Source organism: Python bivittatus, unplaced genomic scaffold (assembly GCF_059951505.1).
Source record: "Python bivittatus isolate LINGU-HERP-01145 unplaced genomic scaffold, Pbiv_v1 ctg000080_np1212, whole genome shotgun sequence".
Classification (NCBI taxonomy): Eukaryota; Metazoa; Chordata; class Lepidosauria; order Squamata; family Pythonidae; genus Python; species Python bivittatus.
Window position 1 is genome coordinate 44,568,854 of NW_028277035.1, and position 19,248 is coordinate 44,588,101.

Sequence of the window (19,248 nt, forward strand, 5' to 3'; positions counted from 1 at the left end):
CTCATGCTGCTCTGCAGAGAAGCAGGACTGATTGAACATGCTTTCTGTTATCTTGCATTGTGCCATGTTTGTATATGTTGTCTTCATTCCATCTCCTTTCACATAATCTGCTCAGTGAAGTAAGATGGAAATATTTTTTTCTAACTGAATATAAACATACTATACTCCTCATTACAGGTAGCTGAAGCTGCTAATAAAATGAAAGCAAAGGTGAAAATGAGGGGTTGTTTTAGGTTTCAAACATAAGACTTGTGTTATTCAGAATAACTCCCTAATATAGGCCACCGAGAAACATGTTGCTTTCTGAAGAAAAGTAGTACGCAATCAGTTGACTATATGCTGTACCAACTGTGATTCATTTTATTTGTTATTATTCTCTTATTTTAATGCCTGCTGTTCCTTCCTTTTTATTTAAGTATATATATTTACTTTAGTATGTCTATAGTCTCTCTCTCTGACCCACAAAAACACACAGAATAGAATGTATTAGAAATTATTTATCTACATGTTGTACCCTCAATTACACCTTCACTAACTAAAAAACTAACGTGTATAGATTATGAATGACAGTACATGACCAAATATGCATGTTTCTCTTTCCAATATTAATTTATTCATTTTAATAAATTAATAAATGATTGGATAAAATGCAAAATGACTGGATAAAAGCCTTCCTTGATGTAAATTGAATGTCTTCTGAAAGTTTACATCTGGATTAACTAATCTTAGTAAGTACGCGAGCACTTTCTTTTTGCTGAACAGATTTCATCTAACCTTATAATTGTTTAGGAGATCATGAAAGACCTGGTTGTTTTCCCAGACCTTGGGGACAAGTTGATTATGGAGCCCCCTTTTGTTTTGTTTTCTCTTGTTTTGTTCTTGTAGTTTATGGTGGATATTTTGCTCCTGGTTGTGGTTCTTTTATGTGTTGCTTTTTTAACTGGAAGGTACCCAAAGTTGTCTAACAGTTGGGCAGCGTCGAAATCTGACAAATAAATAAGTAAAAAAAAAAAAGCCTATAATGGGTTTGCAGATGATAGGGGGAGTTCTGTCTAAAATTCTTGGGATTCTGATCTGGGCAGAGCCTGCCGTGAAGCAGAGATAGTCACCTTAGGTACAAGTTGATAAGGGACAGCAAAAGATGAGAGAAGAATGCTGTGGGTCATGAGACCAGCTGTCTTCTGATGTGGACGATGATGTTCCACCACCAGTGCTGACTTCTTATTTATTAATTTATTTATTTAATCAAATTTATATGGCTGCCATCTCACACAAGGTGACTCTGGGTAGCGTACAATAAAACCGACAATTAAAACATATAAAACCACTTAAAACAACTAATACCTTGTTAACTGGCAGAAATGAACCATTTTTGATAGAGTAATGCAAACGCACGAAAGGGACACTTTGCAAAGCTTGTTAGCTTGAGTAAAGCACCCCTCCCTGGAGCATTAAAGCAGCCATATCCTTTTGGAAATCTTGGGACAGTGGTTTCAACAATAGTCCTCGAATGTCTATAAATGCATGCATATGCACAGACAACACTTTTAGTGTAACGACAGTGAAATGCCTGTGCAAACATACACATGTGCAGACAAGCAAGCAGCCTTTGAAGTAGTCATGCTGAGCCTTCCAAAGGACATGGGTAGTTTAACAGTTTGAGGTGGGGAGCTTTGTTTGCACTTAATATGCTTTTTGAAGCACCCTTTTCCAATGCTTTCTCCAACCCCAATTTTTGGTTCTCCTACTTTCTACCCAAGTATGTACCGCAAAACATACTACTGTATTAGTTTGAGAAATAATGACATGCCCAAAGCTACACTATGACTCTACTTCCTGGATCCACCTTTCCAACCTGATTATAAGTGCATTAGAGTTTTAGTACTCTGTTACAAGATCATTGTCTTCATTTGCAAAAGGCTGCAAATAGCTTTTGAAACATCCATTCTGTATTCATTATTATTTGTGACTAAAGAAAGTAGACAGAAAAGGCAAGAAGGGAAGAAAACCTCTGCTCTTTCCATGGAAATATTTTCCTTCTATTCCTTTAGCCTGTTGTTATTGGGAAATAAAGGGGGAAAATTTATCAGAGTGTTTAAAATACCCTACTTAATGTGATGAAAATAACTTATCCACTTAAAAGCAAATATGGGTCGGTACCTTGAATTAAGAGTTGTTGTTTTTAATGTTGTTAAAAATTGACCTTGGTGGCCAGTCTACTTCTAAAGCCTGAATAAAACTGCATCACATCACATAGCTCTATAAAACTTTGCCAGACATTTCTTTAGAGACAATTGAGCGTGAATTATAAGGTTTCCCAAAAGCTCTGACACTGATATTCAAGTTGTTCAGTGCTGGAGGAGACCAGCATAGCCTCTGTACACTGAGTAGGTCTCCTCTACATCCCCTGACTGGAAAAATTGTTGCCTCCCAGTCAGTGTCCTAGTATCCCCTCCCTTGGAAATTGGCCAGCACAAACACTGATTTTATTTCAGCAGTAGCTTAATTCCTCCTCGTACCATATACGTAAAACCTTATTAACCTGTATGCATCTTTGAGTTTCAGCTTGTTTATTAGTGTTGTAATTTGCATTTTAGTCTATTTATTAATGTTGATTTTATGGCTTAATTATTTTTTATTAAAAATAATTATTTTTGATTTTTGATTTTATTAGAGTTGATTTTATGGCTATCCTTGAAATTTTTCATTTATTAAACCTTTTATTTATTAGACCTACCTTATAGTTTTAAAAAAGAGGTGGGGGAGGAGGAACACATGCTCTGTGAATTGCCCACTCTTCCACTATAGTTCATTTAACGCCAACAGCCATCCTGGCTGAGAGTACTGGGATTTGTTGTCCATCTGGAGAGCAGTTGGGGATAATGTCAGCTATATCATTTGCTAGGGGGCATCCTGTTTTGATGCAAGTAATTGTTGCTTTCGTTGTTATTAAAATAAAGAATACCATTATTATTAACACCCCTGTTAATCTGTGGCCGCCAGGGTACTCTAGGCATCTGATGAAGTGAGCGGCCACTCACAGAAGCTCAGACCTTTTAATAAAATGTGCTACTCACAAGAGTTGCTATCAGATTCCTTCTCATTATTATGGTATTAATAGGAAAAGAATGCAAGTGGTGCTGAATATGTGGAGTATTTTGAAATCTCAGATTTTTGGAATAGTTTGTTTTTAGTTTTTCTTTAAGGTATATAAACACTGAGCCCAGGCTCACAGTAATATATCTTACCACATTTTTCAACTAAAGTGGGTGTGGCACGGGAGATTTCTTTGCAGTAAGACATACAGCAGGAACAAATGTGGGTGCCACGTTATACTTCCACAGACAACCAAAAGCAAGAAAGCAGCCACGTAGTGTGGAAGGAGGTTCATCTGGGGCTGCCACCCCAGTTAAACAGTCCCTATTTTTAAAGTACACTGACTACTATGAAATATATGCATAATTTATTTTGTTCCTAAAGGCTGCAAGAAATTGTATCATTGCCTCATGATCAGGTAAGCTGCCTTGAACAGAAACCTAATGAATAATAATTTTTTTAAAAAGCTAGCTAAATAAAATGGTACATATTTAGCTCTTAAGAAATTATGCACTTTAAAAAAACCTGAAAAGATACAAAAAGATAGTTAATGCAATACCCCTGGATTCAAAATATGATTCCCTGGGGTTACATTCACATCAGAAAAAGAGAGAAGGTATTACCATCCATTAATGAGCCAAGAGTCTAAATCAAAACATGGATTTGGACAAACTCAAACTAAAGTGGAGCAGTTTTGTCATAGGTTCTTCAGTTTCTGTGGGGACATGGAGCCCTGCAGGGAAGGTTGAAGCCACCAAAACCAGAAGTTCTGCATGGACTACCGATTGCCAAAGGGGGCAATTAGGCATCACTGTTCAGGTTCTCATTTTCTTCCACACCTGCCTGCTGTTTCTGTTTTTCATTTTTGCATTGCAAAATGGAAGGGGCCACGTCATTGGCAGTTGCCAGGGTGGTGTTTTATGTGATTGAGGAATGTGCAGGCGTGCACACACACCGAAACACACAGACCTTGGTGACAGTGATGATTAGCTCTCAATCTGAAACATCTACTATCTAGAGAGCCTGTTAACATGAGTAATAGAACACAGAGTTTGACTTTCCAATTATTTGATGCACTGCTATCTAGCCTGCAGCCCTTAGGGGACAATCAATGATAGAATACACTTAAGGGAAAGCAGGGAGCAACACTGATTGAAAACAGACCTTCCCTCATTACAGAAATGGCAAGAGCAAACCATTCATTGCAAGACTTTATTTATTCTTGTCATCTTCTGCTGGCGAAGGTGCGAGGCTGTTAGTCCTGGAGACAGTTCTTCTGCCCTGCAACCCTGTGGCTTATGCAACATGAGCCATATCTCATGGCTCTTTCAAAAAATAGGTTACTTCTGTGACTGATAATGAACCCTGTCTCCACGTTTTATTCTGTCTGTGGCATCTCTGTCAGGACTGAGAGAGGGAAGCTAGTTTGTATAGTCAGCTAGGAAAACAAGTGAACACGAGGGGTGTGAAACTATTATTTGTAGTAATGATAGCATGGAAATCAGTGGATGTACATAAAATAAGGACAGGTTGCACTATCTTAGCAAGGTCAAATATAAATTTGGGATCCAGAAATGGACTTTGTGGTCCCTTTTCACTGCTAATGTGATAGAATATTCCAAGGCAATTTTCCTCCATGTTGGGAGGCTCCCATTTTTGAAATTAAAGATGTCTGCAATAACCTAGTCAGAGCTGGCACCTGGAATAAGTATGATATGATACCTGTTGAAGCCTATATCTCAGTGGGGCCCACGGGGCTATATGCAATAAAATGTACTTTAGTATGTTTTAGTGTGATAGTAACTGTTTTCCTGAGGGTGAACCTCAAAACTATTATCAGTTATACCCAAAATCAAGATCGCACATCTTGTGGCTCTTCCAGTGTTTTGGAATAGCCCCCCCCCCATAAACTGTTCTAAATATTTTTTATAACTGTTAATGTGACAGAAGGGGAAACGCATTATAATGTATTTAATTAATTTGTAATTAAATCCTACTTTACATTAAATTAATTTGCAGTTATGTCCTGGCTCAAGTCATTTTTAGATTGTTGTCTTGAACAAGCTACTCCAAAGCTAAATGCGGTCCTTCACTCTCTACCCACCCCTCCCCAATACTGCATGCCCCAAACTTAAAAAGATGAAGTCAGCTTTTGAGCATTAAGTTGTTCTTAATAGCATTTCTGAGGATGGCTTTTTTCAGGCATTCTGGAAAAAAAAGAACTGGAAGGGGAGATGGAATGCACACTGTTTCTCTCCACCCCCTGAATTCCCAAAGTTAACAGAGGAAGCCTGAAGTGGCCTTAGTGCTGCGTTCAGCCAGATGGGGTTGCAGCGCTCTACATAATGAGAAGCCTGTCCATGTGTTCTTTTTGTTAAGGCCTGAAAAGGGTAAATCCAACAGTAAATATGTATGCTTGAGGCATAACTGCACTTAATGGTCGATTGTACATTCTCTAACTTTTGCAGAAGATCTTGGTGAGCAGTTGTTTGTTGGAAAGCAGCAGGAATGTCAAGATCAGTATTGGGTTGAATTGCTGACTGCTTAAGGTGTGATCAGGCAGATTCTGTATACATTTGGGGATTGACTCATTAAGACTATTAGGATCTGTGCAGATGTGGGCTTCTCTGTTGCTGCATCTGTTCTGAGACACGCCTGAGAGTGCTGCCCTAACTGGTGAGTGAGCCACTCATGGCAGGGGAGATAACAGTTGTCCTCCTTGGCTTTGCTGGCATCCTTTCAGCATGTCACGGGGAGGATCTGACGTCAGGGCTCTCTGTGGCTTCTTGAGGCTGGCTCATGTTTGTCTCACTTTCCATATCCCATTTGGGTATCTCTTCTTTTATAGTGTTGCAGCCAATGACAAACCTGTCTCGCTCAGGGGTTGGGAGGAGATAGAGGCAATGTCATGGGGCCAAAGAGGGAAATTGGTTGTGGCATCATTAAGTGCAAGTGGAGACAGGACCAATGCTTTATGTGCAATTTAATTGTGGATGTCAGTGAAGCATAATGTTGAAGTTAATAACTAGTTCCCAATATCTTATTTGCCCAAGACATTGAAACAAAAGTCAGTTAGCAGACTGAACATGGGCCTAAAATATATATGATATTGCACCTGAAATCCAGCATAAACTATTTGCCATTATCAGGATACTCTGCCTTTCAAGACACAATTGTGCTATCTAATAAAAAAATCAGTTTTGCATAACTAAATTCATCAGAGTCTGCTAAAATGAGATTGGATTTCATGTCCTCTAGTTCTGCGTGTTACATTTGTTTGCTTATTTACTTCTATAACATACTTGATACAGGAAAGTAAAACACACTCAATAAGGAACAACAGCAAATTGAGCAGGGTCCTGAGGATCTCTTCTAGAAATATTTGTTTATATCCTGATTTTTGTTCTTGGAGGTGAATGCTATGGATACATAGTATCTAATCTTATACCGGATACTGATGAAATTCCATCTGTTTCACATCTGCCAGGTTGTTATATATTCTGTCTGTTATACGTCATACCTCTGTGGAAAAAGGTATTAAATCAAGGCTGATTTGACCCAGTCCTGTACAAATCCAATAAACTGGGCATTCACCATCACAGTGAAGTTCTCACTACACATCTAGAGACATATCATGTGCAGCTCAAAAGGTATTTCTGAAGACCTCTGTTAAAAAAAGTAACTGATGCTTATCAATCTGGAAAAGGTTACCAAACCATTTTGTAGCTTTAGGATTCCAATAATCCATAGTCAGAGATAAAGTTTCAAAATGATTTTGGGCAATAGTGAACCTTCCCAAGAGAGGTTGTCTTGTCAAAATCACTCCAACAGCACCACAAAAATTATCCAAAAAGTCAAACCAAAAAATAAACAAATAAACAAATCCCCAAACAACATCTTTGCCTCAGCTAAAGGCACTGTTCATTGTCCATAACTCCATCATCAGAAAAATGCAGGGTTAAAATGGCATTCATGGAAGAATGGTAGGGTGGAAGTTACTGCTTGCTAAGAAAGACACTGATGCTCATCCAAAATTTGTGAAGAATCATCTGGAAGCCCTGATCTGCTTGGGCTTCAATATTTCTTTCTCTGATGTTTCAATTTTCTGCACTTCTGTAATTTCTTCCCAGCACTTGATTCCAGGCATCGAATGATCTGTTCCTGACTTCAGTGTTACAACATAATGACTTCATAGAGGAAATTCCGGGAATTAAGAATACTGCATGTAAATCATTTGTCTCACGTAACTTTCAGGTGAGAGGAGTGATACCGTTAATAAATTGAGTCTGATTAGCTTGAGTTGTCTCTAGAGCACCCTGATTGATGTAATACAAAGAAAGCCACCTTGCCTTAAGTTGCTCCTTTAAGAACCCCGAGACTCCATTAGCAAATGCACAATATCTAAAGTCAGCCAAAAAGCATTCTTTATTGCCATCAGCCGGGCCTACAATGAGCTCCAAAACTGAGAGAAAATTGAATCAGGACTCGTTTCTATACTTTCAATCCAGCCTCTTTCCCAAGGGAACCTTTATGAGAAAAGTTTAGTAAACATTACCTTGGAACAGAGCTCAGCTGCATTGATCAAGATGGTTTGTGTCGACAGAACATTCCCTTTTGTTGTGCACCTATTAAGAGTGCACTGATGCTCTTTAAGGCTGGAGTTTGGCAGCTGTAGCTTCCTCTGTGCAGTACTTTGCCCAGTATCGATGGCTTACTCCATGCCAAATGCAAGGGCTGTGGATGAGATGTTACACAGCATGAACATAAGTATAGTGACCGACCTTGTTTATTTATTGGGATTTCTGAGCTGCTCTGTTCCTGTTGAGCAGTGTGCAATCATCCAAACTTTAAAACAGTAGGCATTTCAGCCATATAATTTCAGAAACAGTAACATTACCATCCACTGGGAGCAAATGCTCTCTCAAAGAGCCAGAAGGTTTTCACAGCCTTGTGAAACCACAGCAGGGAAACATGGTCTAGATATGAAAGAGCAAGCTGACCTCACTGAAAAGGCTTGATTGTGGGCCTTTTGCTGATGAAATTCCCTCAGGGAGGGAGACCTCAACCAGCCTCTCTCCCTGACCTCTCTGGATGGGTGCTGTCACATCAGAAAAGGTGGTCTTGAAAATATCCAGACCCTGAGCCAGGTAGGGCTTTCAAGAGGGCAACCAGCACCTGGAATCATAAGCTTAATGGCAACCAGGGCAACTCCTGGAAGAGTGGTGTTATATGGGCAAATTTAGAGATGCCTGTAAGTGCCCAAGGAGCCCTGTGTTGTACCAGTTTAATGTCTGAATGGTCTTCAAGCACAGTCCCATGTAGAGTAAGTGGCAGCAGGCCAACTGTGAGGTGATAAGAACAAATGACTGTACATCCCTCCAGATCCAGGAAAGGACACAATTGGCACACCAGATGTAATTGTGCAAAGGTTGTCCTGGCCACAGCCTTCACCTGCCATTCAAGTAGAAGCTGGGAGTCCAGGAGAACACTGCAAATTTGGTATCTTTAAAAAACCAAAACATTATCCATTTTCTTCTAAAATATTAGCCTTTATGATTACAGCTTGTAATTGATGCATTTTTCATACAAACAGAAAGTTCCGTATCAAATGAGAGTCAAACTACATGTGGAGCTAAATGCATCTTTGCGGTCATAACATGCAAAAATGCAAAATGCATCAGCTACAGGCTGATTAATGGAATCAGAGTGGGCATGGCAGTGGGGATGGGATTAGTCCTTTCTTCCTAGGCTGTGGTCCAAAAGGTTCAAAAAAAAAAAAAAAGCTGATATTTACTTTGGTGCCTGTGAATTCTTCCACTTAGCCCTCAAAGCAACTACTAATTTCAGAAGAGGGATTTTCTTCAGGAGTCTACCAAGGGAAGAAGAGATTCAGTTCCTCCACACACCTGTTTTGTTCCCTTGAAATGAACAATGCTCCTCCACCCCAGTTGCTATAGTTTGCCTTTAAAAATCAACATGCAGCTTAAATGTACCTTATTTAACCTGAGTGTAGTTTTGCCCTGATGCAACATCACCAAGGAGCTTTTGATTACCTCGCAAAGGTACATCATTCTGGTCAACCTGAGAGTTGCTGTATTGTTTAACTTCCACCGGGCAACAAAGAAAGGAATGAGCAGAAAAGTAAACAAATGCAGTACAACTGAAGACCTTAAGCATTGGCACAAAAAGATGTCTCTCCTTTCTCATTATTCTCTTATTCTGAATGCTGTTGCATTTTCAGTGCATCTACAGAAAGAGGGCTGCTGTGATAGTGCAGCCTGTCCTTCTTTTACATGTAAAAAAGCTGAAATTCAGTGCTTGGGTCTGCTGCTGTTTTATCAGTAGAATGAATGTATGTATGTTTATATGGGACCCACTCACCTAATGACTCTTTTACCCCCCTCTTGTCCTCTCACCTTACTCACAGTCCTCAGCCTTGCCAGAAGTTGCAGCAGGGAACCAGGTCTAATTTGGACATACGGCTGGGAGACGGAGTGCAGCCAAATGACCAGCTCAGACCTTCCAAGTCCACCTGGCTTCAAAATCCCCTGACTGTCATGTGCAAAACCACTCAGGTAAGGGAGCTTCAAGTGTACTCACTAGGAGATAAGAGGCATGGAAATTAGCAGAATTTACCACTGACTAAATGAGGCAGTTTGGTGTAGTGGTTAAGGCATCAGGCTAGAAACTGGGAGGGTGAGTTCTAGTCCTCCTTTAGGCATAAAGCCATCTGGGTGACCTTGGACATTCTCTCTCAGCCCTAGGAGGGAGGCAAGGGCAAACCACTTCTGAAATCTTGCCAAGAAAACTGCAGGGACTTGTGCAGGCAGTTGCCAGGAGTCAGCAATGACTTGAAAGCACAAAAAAAAGGGGGGGCAACATTCAGATTCACTTGAAGGCTTCTCTGATATAGAATCCTTTAACTGAAACAGGACTATAAGTAGCATTCCTAAAAAAAGAAAGGGAAGGTGGTGAGGGAGCCACTCTCACCTCTCTCCATTGAAAGAAAATCTGCCTGCTCTAGAGTAAACCAGGATCCTGATTGGTCCTGCATCCTGTCAGTTGAGTGATCTGAGCACAGCTTCCATTCCACATTAGAACACACAATGACTCCAAACTTTCACAACACCCATTAGAAAATGTGAAGTGAGTCTTGAATGCTAAAGTCCTATCTCTCTCCCACCCCCACCATCTTTTTGTATTATTGAAAGATACAAACTTCCTTGACAGAGCTTTATCTGTGTCTCCAAAATAGGATAATGGCTTTGGAATGAATGAATTTCTTTGTTACGGTCTACAAGAACCTGAAAAATCACAATAGAACAAATAAAGCAGTAAAAAAATATAGCTGTCAATAAAATAATAAGGCACAGGACACACTGACAATAAAACAATACAACCAAGGTACAATAACAACTGTCCTATACACAATAATACAGGATTTTGCAGCATTTAAAGAGATTATATCATTCTGGTTGGGTAGTAAAAACTGAATCTGAGTGGCCTTTAACTAAATAGGGAGGTATAAAACTAGCATAAAAATCCTTATAAAAAGCACTGTTTATTGATTGATCAAATTAATGTACTGTATGTTCTTGGCAAACCCTAATTTTTCCCACCTACCAATTGTGAGTTTTCCTGGAGCCAGTCAGATGTAGCACATTCTGAAGATTAAGTTGCAGATCTGGGCTCTTTTCGAGAAGAGTGTGCTTGTGTCATAAACTAGAACTAGTGGTACTTAAAACTAGAAGTATATCACTTTCTCTATGAATCGTTCTCTCAAAAGCTACTACTCCCAGAGGTTGTAATATATGGACACACCAGAGGGATACCTAAGCTGAGGAACAAAGGACTCTATTTGATCCCAGGGATATTTGAGAATTGTTTTTTTTTTCCTCTTATAGAAAAATTTTATTACACAAATAAAATATACAATTACATAAAACAATACAAAACATAAAAATCAGACAGACATCTAAAAGCCTTTTACAAAAGACATACCTTAAAGAAAACAAAAGGATATTTGAGAATTGTTGATGATGAGATTTCTAAACAAATCTTGATTTATCCCCAGTAAATGTGTAAGAAGGTTAAACAAAAAGAGAAAGATCAAATTCTTCTCCAGCCTGATTCAGCCAATATATTACCCAGGGAAACAGAGAAACAAAACCAGAATGAGAATACATACAGAGGCTGTCTGTGGCAGTTGTTAGAAAAATATTGCTAGATGCATCATGCAGCCCAAATCTAACTTTTTCAAAAGATGGTTAGGTTTTAGCACCAGCTTATTTAAAAGGTTTCTAAAAAGTAGTGACACAACTGTTAAAAAAATAATAAAAAGTAAGGCATGATTTTGAAAAAAGATTTAAAACATGAGTAGGAACTCAGGGGATCTCCAAATATGTTGGCCTATGGCTTCCAGCAAACATGGACAGTACTGAGGGGTGCTGAGAAGTTCAGCTGATCAAAGCCAAAATTTCTCCATCCGAACTTTAAAGTGAATTATTTGTTTGTTAAATGTTATAGCTGCAGAAATACAGTACTATAAAAGAATCAGAACATCAGCAAGTTGATCTTTATTAGGATCAAACACAAGGTAACAAAATAGTCAGGAAGCCCCAAAGGATTCTTCTTCAGAGTTTATGATAATCCTAAACAAGACCAAGAAGGAAAGAAGGTGTTTGAATCAAACTAGAAAAGTCCCAGTAAGGGTCATGATATAATTTTCACAAGGTAGAAAATGACATTTCAGGTAGATGGGATGGGATCATAGGTATGCAGATGGTACTGTAATATGTCTGTCCCCAGTTCTGCTGTGTGATCATATTTTAAAAGATTCCCAGAAAACTGGATCATGATAATCCTAATAATGAGTCAAAATGGTTTTGAGCTAAACTAATAGGCCATAGTGTAATTCCTATTTTTATGGCCCACATTGGCTCAGATAAAAGATAAGATGATATTATGTACATTCCCATCACAAAGCAATAAATCAGCCAATAAACTGCTGTCACTGCAAATGCAAAACTTGTTTCCTGGATATTGCTACGTAAGATGCTCTATTAAGCAATCTGAAGAAAATTAAGTTGTATCACAGGCTGCAACATCATCTTATACATTTACAGCAATCAGCATCTGTATTCTTTTTAAGAGTCTGAGGACTCTTCCATGTGTTCTAAAAGGAAAGGGAACTTTTATGGCCAGAAAATCAACTAGTGTTAAATTAAAAACAAGCCATCTTCTGATTAATTCTTTCTGTGCTCAAAATGTCAAATGCATTCCCCACCCATTTCCATCTAATAAAATAAATTTCAGCCACTGAATAGAACTTCCAACCATGTTTATACAGAAGCTGTCTATACTGTACTCCAGGTTCATTGCCTTAAGGCAGAAATAACCCTATTTGTTATTTCCCCACTTGTACTTAACCACAATGCAAATATGTCCTGGCAACACTTTTTTCCTGCAATGTTTGCGTGATGTTGCCTTCATCTTGTTCCCAGAGCAAGACTGAGACAGACTTTAAGTCATCCTTTGCTGAATACCTGCCACCCGCCACCCCATGATAAAGCCATGGGCAGCTTTACCACAGGATGCTGACTGCAAACCCATTCCTACCCCATTCGCCTCCCCATAGGAAGGGAAGCTGTTCTTCAGCCACCACTCCATGGGAAGAAGGTGGTCTGTTTGGGGCCAGTTCTTTGGACCCCCAAAACATCTGCTTCTCCTTCTGTTTAGCAGGGAAAGAATGACTCCTTGCTGCCAGTGCTCTGATCACCCTGTGATCAGAACTGGAGACCTGACGGCAGAGATCCCACAGAACTTCTTCTTTGCTTTGTTGTTGACTCAAAAGAGATTTTGGAGGGAGGTTCAACAACTGGTCTTGTGGTGTGGTTGTAATAACTTGGAATTGAATACACTTAAAACCGTGGAGATGATTGTGGACTTTAGGAAGAATCCTTCTAATACTCCTCCCCTTACCATACTCGACAGCCCGGTATCAATGGTAGAGTCCTTCAAGTTCTTGGGTTCTATACTTTCCCAAGACCTGAAATGGACATTTAACATTACAGCCATTATTAAAAAGGCACAGCAAAGGATGTTCTTCTTGCGGCAACTTAGGGAGTTTAAATTATCCCAGGAGCTGTTGGTAGTTTTACAGGGGAATCATTGAGTCTGTTATCTGCTCCTCTATAACTGTCTGGTTTGATTCCGCATCCAAACAAGATAGACTCAGACTCCAACGGATAGTTAAGTCTGCAGAAAGGATAATTGCAACCCACCTGCCTTCTATAGAAGAACTATATACTGTGAGGGTCAAAAGGAGGGCAGAGAGGATATCTGCAGACTCTTCTCATCCTGGATATAATCTGTTCCAACTTCTTCCTTCAGGACGGCACTACAGAGCTCCATATGTTAAAACATCTAGACATCAGAATAGTTTTTTCCCTTGTGCCATTGCTCTGGTAAATACTATATGACCTGATATGTACTGGACAGTGGCTTTTCCCTTTGGAAAAGTTATTTTACTGGGGCAGTGTTATTGTTACTATTTATTAATTTCCTGTTGCTATCCAAATGCACCATTGATCTTGCTATTCATCACCGAAGACACATTCCTTGTATATATTTTATATTTGGTCATTAAAGTATTTTGTATTATATTTGTATTTGTATTAGTGCTGTTACACAGAAGAGCGACTATGGGGGATAATTTAAATGAAGTGGGGAGTATTCACAGAGGAGACTTGGGGCATTTCCTTGCTGCTGAGCTGAAGTGCTGTCCATTCATCCTTGAACTGGCAGAAGACTGTACTGGGATGAAATTTGCTGTTCCCACTGCCAATCCCTCTCCTGCCTCTATTTTAAATTAATGCAGTCACTTGATTTCATGGTAGCGGGTGATAACAGAGTGTACATACCTTGGGGCTAGCTTTGTCAATGTTGGAACAGGGGCAAAAACTCTGATTTACAGCTAAGGACAACTTAAGCTTGTCTCACTTATGGGCTGGGGACAAACTGAAGACAACATCCCAGGAACATAGCCAAAAAAAGATGTTCCCAGGACATGTTGATCCTGTGATGAGATCCAAGTGGGAAAAGGCCCTTGGTGGGCAAGCTTGGTGGGAAGGTTAAAACAACCTCTGACAACCATCCAGTCTCCCTTTGAGAGTTCTCCCCCTCCCTTCCCTCGTACAGTAAAGGAAACAGGAGAGTCCTGGGTATCCATCATCACCTCCCAATGATGTACATTTGCAAAGGGATGACTCTGTAGTTCTCATAATCTCTGACGAAATAATATTTTTCTGCTGAGAAAGAATTCACATTCAGTTTCAAATGGTGAGGAGATATCTAATTACATATATATAGTACTTTAAAAAAAGGGAGAAGAGAGAAAGAGACAGAGCAACATTTCTTTTCTTTTTTTTCCCTGATCTTGTATATGGACACTTGTACATGGGTAACATGTGCCTTAAGGGGGTTGGAAACGTTTCAAACAACTCTGTATATTGTATCCATCTTCTGTTTATATGACAGAAAATGCCATATCTGTTTAAATAGGTCTCCAATTATAATGCCAATGAAAAGTGGCAACGTAGCTATTTCAGAAGCAATATATACAGACAATGTATTATCTCTATGGCAGAGAATTAACCCAGCAAGAGAAAAACAAACACTGTATTCAAACATTTCCCCTCATTACTCTGAAATTATTACTGTAAATATGCTGGGCAGCTGTCCTTTGCTCGCCAAGGGGCAACTCAGTAATCTTCAGGTCCTTAAAGGATGTCATCTAGCAGGACCTAGGAAGCGTGCCTTCTCAGTAGTGGCCCCTGTCCTGTGGAACACCCTCCCCCTGAGATCCAGCAGGCCCCCAATCCTCCTTGCCTTCTGGAAGGCCTTAAAAAGATGATTCTTCCCCCAAGCATTGGGAGCCCAGTGATTGTTGTTGTTCTTGGGGAGTGTTGGTTAGGGGTGCTGGGCACCATTTCTTTTTGGATGCTGGTTTTTCATTTTTCATTTATTTATTTTTTACATGTTGCCGTGAGCCACCCAAAATTAAGGTATATAAGATGGGCAGCCATATACGTTTTCTGAATAAATAAAATTGTCTGATCAAGAAGGGACTGGGTTATCCTGGGCTGAGCAACCCAGGTCGTTGGCCAACACTTTCCAAGTCCTTAAACTCGTACTTAAAACTTCTTTCGCCAAGGATTGAAGAAAACTCAGGAGGTGTTCTGGTCTTTTTGTTTCCTTTTTATTGTATCTTTTGAATAGTGGTAAATGTTGTTTATCTCTATGTGCCTGTTGATGGCTGACTTGTCTGAATACCAAGCTTCCAAGAATTCCCTTGCATTTTTGGATTTAGCTTGCTGACAGTTTCTCAGTTGAAACTATGTTGCATGCCATCCAGAGTCACATTGAGTTGAGCAACCTTATAAATCTTTAATTAATTAATTAATTAATTAATTAATTGGTTAATTAATTACATATTGAGGTAAGAAACCTATTGCCCTCTTGATGTTGTTCAACTGCGACTCCCAGGATCCTTCATCATCAGTAATGCTGGCTGGGCTGCTGGGAGTTGTTCAGGCAATATCTGGAGGGCACATGTCCCCCCGCCACCAATAACATTCTTTTTTAAGATTTACAGTTTTATTGTTGGTGGTACCACATACACCACATCCTTCATTACTTCATTGTGACATCAGTAGCCTCAGGGGCTTTCTTGTCACTCCCCACAGCTTACTCTAAACAATTGTAGGCAACTGTTGGAATACTGATCGTAGTTATTTCACAGTGCAATATGTTTTGCACTACATTTCTGGGTGAAAGTCCAAGTATAGTCATGTATTAACATGTATCTATGGCCATCACTGTACTTAAGTCAAATGAAGGGAATAGATAATCATTTTTAGATAGAATAATTCAGAATTAGATTCTCCTTTGCATTTAGATAAAATCCCAAGAGCGCTGGATGTGCTGTTAGCTTTCATTAAAATCACTGTAAGAATGGCTTTATTTTCAACATTGCTTTTAGTATTTTACTCAGACAATGGAAGATAAAAGATAGAGAGGCATTATGGTAGTTTGAACTGCAATTTTCTAAAGAACACAAAGTACTCCTTTTAATGACTATTGGTAAAATTAATTAAAAACATTTTACCTTGCTCCTTATCTTAAAAGTGAATTAAAAATATAAAACATTAGTACCTGTCCTTAAGCTTACATTCAGAAAGAAACAAGGAAAGAGAATGGGGAAAAGGAGGGAAAAGACCACCACAATACTGGTTAGTTTTAGCTGACCAAATGCTTGGTAAAACACCTATTATGGGGCAGACTATATTCAGGTTTGCATTTAATCTTTTTCCTGCCTGAACTGGCCTGCTCCTTTCCTTTCCTTCGTTGTTTCTCTTTTTGTTTTCTGTACATGGGACCAAGATTACTCTTGGGAGTGCTTTCACCAGAAACACCCCAAACCTCAGAAACATTTTTGCACCAGCCCACGAATGTCCTTATTTGTCTGACCCTCCTTGCCACACTCAATACTTCTCCTGAGCCTACCAGCTATTTCTCCAACCAACTAACAGGGAAGTGAAAGAGATTCCCTCCAATGGCCCCCTCCCCTTCCTTGTAGTTGCTTCACTGCATCAGTTTTCAAAGCAAGGGGAAAAACTGATATTAGTCACTCAGTTTAAAAAACATATTGAAATGATGTTGAGATGCCATTGTGCCATGATTTTAGCAGGGAGGGAGCAGAGCCAAGGAGCTAGGTAGTGAGACAAGGGAAGAGTGGTTGTTAATGGGAAATTGCCTGCTTCACAGTTCCAGCATTAACGTTGCCAAGCTATCTTTGCAACAGTTCCTCCTGTGCTACAGCTGGATCAGATGCTAACTGGTTTAGCTACAGAACTGCTGCTGAAGAGCACTTTAGTTGTGGGAACACAAAACACAGCGCTGAGTGAGGACAGGCATAAATGCCATGTGTGAAGGGGCTCTTATTCTTCCCCCCAACTCCCCAGGGTGAGATGGTACCCCAGAAGATCTTGTGTAGACTGTTGGGGAAGATCTGCATGAAAGATTGCTGGATGAAAATAGCTCATCACATTGTTTATGCTTCATCTCTCCTTTCCTCCGCAGATTTGATTACTGCAATCTGTTCAAGCCAAGAATAATATTCAAGAATATTGAAATGAGTGCAGTGGAAGTAGGAAGTTAGAGCAAAGAAGAACTCCTGCAAAAAATCAGAGTGCTGAAATACTGAAATAACTCTGATAAATTGATAAATCAAGGTAAGGTTCATTAAAGAGAAGCTACTTATCCCTGACAAGTCCCAAAACAAGGACTAAAGTGGTCATATAGTGCCTTCTAGTGGTCAGTAGCAAATATAACAACTAAAGAGTGAGTAAGCCTTTTCTCACTTGCACCTAGCCATTGTACAAACATGTCTTGGCAACATCATTTTTTCTACTGTGTTTTCATGATATTGCCTTCTTCTCAGGCCTAGCTTATGACTGAGACAGGTGAGTGAGTTAAGTCATCCTGAAATGTATTGCTATTAAGAGTAGCATTTTTCCATGTATTCCAAGAGAGTCCATGGGCATCTTTAAGATGTATAAAATCTCTTAGGCTATCAGCCATTACTTTGGATGTAAGTCAGATGACTGGCAGCAGAGGCAGGATAGGATGGGCAATGGGAACAGCCAAGTTCATGCTGATCTAGTTTTCTGGTTACTCAAGTTGCTCTCTCAATTGGAGAGCACTTCAGCTCAGTCGGCAGCAGGGAAAGGCCCTGGAGAGGTATGACTTGTTATCTATACGTAACAAGCAAAAACATTCTTAGATAGTTGCTAAGGCTTCAGAGTCCCAGTAGCACCAGCCGCCATTCTATCGCATTGAAGAGGAACAGCAAGAGCCTACAGGTAACAACATTCCACGAAGCCTTGAGCTGCCAAGAGGATCTGCAACAGAGATCACTCCCAATGTGGCATACCTTCAGTCCCCCAAAGTTAGCTCCTACTGTATTATTTACCTTCTCATTTCTTTAAAAAAAGTATGATTAATAGAAAAACAACTTTTAAAATTAAATATACATAATCTAGGGCAGGAGTAGGGAGTGTTCTTAGACTGGAGAACATATTTAGCATTTTAAGAGCGTGTGGTTCTTTCATAAAACAGCTGTAACAATTGGGTTGCCTATTTGTAAAATGACTGTCACAAGGTGCACATCCAGTCACTAGACCCATTTACCAAAAGACAAACTAAAAACAGCATTCCCTGCTATTCCATCTATCCCTCCCTGATGCTTCCTATCACTTACAGTTGGGCAGTGGGCATATATGCAAACAAAGGACTTGACTGCACTCAACTGCCATTTTTACCTTTGAAGCATTCTTGTAAATAAAAGGCAATGCAAGAGTAAGGCTTCACTGCATGTCCAATTCATGTTTTTAATTTTTTTTTAATTAAATCAGGTCAGAAAATCAAAGTGATTGCTGGATGCTAAGAATACTGCAGTGCCTACCTATGGTCCAGGCCTTGAGAACTCAGATGTTAGTGAGAAATAAATTATACAATGGGAACCTGCCACAAAATCCTTCAGTGCAGTGCTCTTATCCAGGCTTCTAGCTATATAAGTGCTGTAATATAAAAATACAGATGACTTGGACTCGGTACTGACAAACAAGATGGAAGTTTTTTTTGTTTTTGGCTTCTTCTAGGAAGAAGCAGTACCACATATCACACTTCCACTCAATTTTTTCAAATAACTAGAATTTTTTTCTGTATTTTCAAAGAAGGTCTGTGTATTGTTGGATTCCTGCCTTTCCCCGCTCTAGTAAAAAATAATGACTCCAATTTGTATATAGATGTCTAATAAATATTAAAAATTCAGTCTCATTGCCATAAGGGATAATGACTAACAAACAAAAGGACTTGTCTAACAAACCTCCAAGGAATCCTAGCTTCAAATGAACAGCAGGTATATTAAGAGGAAATGAACCAACTTTGTCCAGTCAGCTTATAAATAGAGCAGCCATTGTAAGAATCTAAATCAGTGTTTCTCAACCTCAGCAACTTGAAGAGGTGTGAATTCCCCAGCCAGTGGAGGAGAAAAAATTTACAGTTTCTCAGTCTCACTAGCCGCATATA

The 19,248-nt window shown here is 39.5% G+C and overlaps 1 long non-coding RNA gene across 4 annotated transcripts in view; it reads left to right on the forward strand.

Moving 5' to 3' along the window:
• LOC112540294 (uncharacterized) overlaps window positions 1-19,248 on the forward strand; it is an 84,916-nt gene that overhangs the window by 7,883 nt on the left and 57,785 nt on the right. For all 4 annotated transcript variants that reach the window (XR_015794827.1, XR_003084353.2, XR_015794828.1 and 1 more), the window contains exons 4-6: window positions 7,227-7,350; window positions 9,524-9,671; window positions 17,239-17,390. This is a non-coding gene — a long non-coding RNA (uncharacterized LOC112540294). The remainder of the gene's footprint in view (window positions 1-7,226; window positions 7,351-9,523; window positions 9,672-17,238; window positions 17,391-19,248) is intronic.